Source organism: Narcine bancroftii, chromosome 4, assembly GCF_036971445.1.
Source record: "Narcine bancroftii isolate sNarBan1 chromosome 4, sNarBan1.hap1, whole genome shotgun sequence".
Classification (NCBI taxonomy): Eukaryota; Metazoa; Chordata; class Chondrichthyes; order Torpediniformes; family Narcinidae; genus Narcine; species Narcine bancroftii.
Genome location: NC_091472.1, coordinates 193,148,284 through 193,151,911, shown reverse-complemented (window position 1 = coordinate 193,151,911; position 3,628 = coordinate 193,148,284). Strand labels below are relative to the sequence as shown.

General features: G+C 46.7%; 1 non-coding gene across 1 annotated transcript; it reads left to right on the top strand.

Annotated features, from left to right (window-relative positions):
• Positions 1-2,999: 2,999 nt before the first annotated feature.
• Positions 3,000-3,106, top strand: LOC138762524 (U6 spliceosomal RNA). Its single transcript, XR_011356932.1, has one exon. It is a non-coding gene; the product is annotated as a U6 spliceosomal RNA (small nuclear RNA).
• Positions 3,107-3,628: the final 522 nt, after the last annotated feature.

The following is a 3,628-nucleotide window of genomic DNA, read 5'->3' as shown; positions in this document are numbered from 1 at the left end:
ACTGTGAGCAGGTTCTTTGGTCGTTCAGCATTCTCACTCCCCGTGGGAAGAAGCTGCTCCTCAGCCTGGTGGTTCTGGCTCTGATCCTCCTGTATCTCTTCCCTGACGGGAGCAGCTGAAAGATGCTGTGTGCGGGGTGGAAGGGGTCGTCAATGATGTTGCACCCCCGCCACAAACAATTATCCCAGTAGATCACGTCGATGGGGGAAGGAATACTCCAGAATCCTCTCTGCCACTCTTATGGTCCTGTGGATTGACCTCCGATCCTTTTCTCTATCGGTAACTGTAAAATGTACTCAAGAAAAGATGTACGTATACAAGACAGAAATGGAAACAAACTGTGCAAATACAGAAAAAAATAAATGTTCAGTAATAAATAATGTGCAGTCAGAGTCTTTAAATGAGTCGCTGGTTGAGGAGACTGAAGGTGGAGGGGTGGCAGCTGTTCCTGAACCTGGTGCTGTGAGTCTTGTGAAACCTACACCTCTTTCTTGATGGCAGCAGTGAGAACAGAGCACGTGCTGGGTGATGCAGAGCCTTGGTGATCGCTGCTGCTCTCCGATGCCAGTATTTCACATAGATTTTCTCAATGGTAAAGCAGGGAGGGTTTTGCCTGTAATGCACTGACAATCTGTTTTAAATATACTTAACAAGGCAGGCTCTTCCTCTTCCTTGGACAGAGATTCACTTCTCTCTGGGAGAAGCAGTTCCTCTTCATTCCTGTCTTAAATCTATAGCCCCAGTTTTTGAGACTGTTTCCTCATTCTTGACTCACCTGCCAGTGGAAACCACCTTCCTGCAGCTATCTTATCAAGTCAAGTCAAGTTTATTGTCACCTGATTGTACAAGTACAAACTGATGAATCAGTGTTCTCCAATCCTTGGTGCAAAACACATGGACACACAACTAACAATACATATGCAGGACAATTATTTTGTAAACAATTGTTTTGTAAATATGGTTAGTGTGAGAAGTTCCTTTGGTCGTTCACACTACCCGAGGGAAGAAGCTATTCCTCAGCTTGGTGGTGCCAGATCTCATACTCCTGTATCTCTTCCTTGACGGGAGTAGCTGAAAGATCCTGTGTGCAGGGTGGAAGAGACCCTCAGTGGTTTTACATGCTCTGTTCAGAAAGCGATCCTGGTAGATCATGTCAATGGTAGTGAGGTGGGGGGGGGGGGGAGGGGGAGAGACTCCAGTCATCCTCTCTGCCACTCCTATGGTCCTGTGGATTGACTTCCAATTCATTTCTCTGGAGCAATTGTGATGCAGCCATTCAGGATGATCTCGATAGCCTTGCCCGCTTCAGTCTTCACAGGAAGTGCAGTCTCTGATGAACCTTCCTGACGAGTGAGGAGGTGTTGAGTGTCCACAATAGGTCACTAATTAAGTGTATTCCAAGGAACATGGTGCTCTCTGCTACAGAGCGATTGATATGTTAGTGGAGGGTGGTCGTTCCTGGTCCTCCTGAAATCCATGATCATCTCCTTCATCTTGTCCATGTTGAGACTCAGGTTGTTACTCTCGCGCCATTTCACGAGATTTTCCACCTCGTCTCGCTGTTGCTGATGAGGTCGACTCCTGTCGTTTCAATTGTAGACGTGATGACACTGTAGGAGTTAGAGCTGGTTCTGGTGATGCCGTCGTGGGTCAGTAGCGTGAACTGGAGTGGGCTGAGCACGTGGCCCTGAGGCACGCCCGTGCTCAGTGTGACGGTGCTGAACGTTCTTCTATCAACCTGGACAGACTGTAGTCATTCCAGTAGGACGTCCAGGATCCACTTAATGAGAGGGGTTGTTGATTCCTAGCAAGGACAGATTCTCCACCAGCCTCTGGGGAATGATCATTTTAAGCACCAAGCTGAAATCAATTTTCTCTTTTATCTCAGATTTCTGGCTCCTGTTTTGCTTCTCAAGTTTGTACCTGGCAGTTCCAACATTGCTCTTTCTCTCAGCCCTTCAATTTGGCTCCATTACCAACTTGTACTCGTCCCATCCTCCCCCTGTCAGCTCCATTATCACTGTGACGTTCCGTTTCACCTGGGCCTCACTCCTTCACACACATTCCCCTTTTTTTCTTTCCAACCCTCCCCTTCTCAACTTAAAACTGGTTTAATTCAACTTAATCGAGGGCCATCCACCTGAAATGTCGACTCCACCACTTACCAAGGATGCTGACCAACCTGCTGAGCATTTCCAGTATTTTCTGGTATTTCTTTGAAAGATTAAGAATTGGAATCCAGAAACAAAGATTTGGCCTTGAAGTTGTCAGCCTGTCAGCGGACAGCTCACTGGCTCCACGCCAAACCCTGGGACACCTGGCCAACAAATAGCTCTTTATTGATGACAGTTCGGTATCATCCCCTCAAAACTGGTCAGCAAACTCCAAAACCTGGGCCTCCACACCCCACCTCCAGACCCCAATCAGTGCAGATTGGCAAGAACATCTCCTCAATCTCCGTTGGTACTGTAGCACCACAGGGCTGTGTTCTTAGCCCCTGGTTCTACTCACTCTGCACCTGTGACTGCGTGGCTCGGTATGACGGCAACACCATCTACAAATTTCCCGACGATAAAAAGGGGAGCAATGAGTCAGCATACAAGAGGAAGATTGAAAACTTGGCCGAATGTTGGCCACCAACAACAACCTCACTCTCAATGTCACCAAATCCAAGGGGCTGAGTGTTGACTTCAGGAAGGGAAAGCTGGAGATGTACAATCCAGTGATCATTGGGGGGATCAGAGGCAGAGAGGGTGAGCAAAATTTAAATTCCTTCGAGTCACTATCTCGGAGGATCTTTCCTGGGCAGGATTTCCATCCATTCAGCCACTAGGTTGTATGTGGCAGGAGGGAGGTAGTCTTAGTGCACAGGACCTTGGGGAGACTGCATCTGCAGTGTTGGCTGCAGAGACAAAGGGAACCACTGGGGGAGCTTTATGGGTCAAGCAACATCCATGAAGAATTCCTGTTATAATATGTTTCTTTAAAACTGGTATAATGTGCTCGCTTCGGCAGCACATATACTAAAATTGGAACGATACAGAGAAGATTAACATGGCCCCTGCGCAAGGATGACACGCAAATTCGTGAAGCGTTCCATATTTTTGATATAAAAAACCTGGTATAATAGTGAAGAAAGAGGGGATTTTAGCCTGTTATAGGGAGAGATTAAACTAAACTCTTCCCATCAAGAAGGTTCATGTACCAACAGGCTTAAGAGACAGTTTCTTCTCCAGAGCCGTAAGATTCCCGAGTGAACCCCACAGCAGTGCTGCATTCTGATAGATCTTTCTCACTACAAACTCTACTTTTGTCCTGCTACTTTGTACGGATGTATGAATGTCAGAGTTGACTGGCTGAACTGCTCACAGAACACAACTCACTGCACCAGGGATAATGTGACCATATGTACAAAGTTCAGATGTCAGAGCACATACAACCCTGAGATTCTTTTTCCTGCGGGCGCGGCAGAATTACCACTTATTGGTAGTGCAAAAACAAACTGTATATGTGTAAACAAATGAGGCACTGCAAACAGATCACGAAGATAAACAAACTCTCCGTGCAATGCAGGGAGAATAAGGAAAATCAATAAATTGCGCAGTCAGAGTCCTTAAATGAGTTCCTG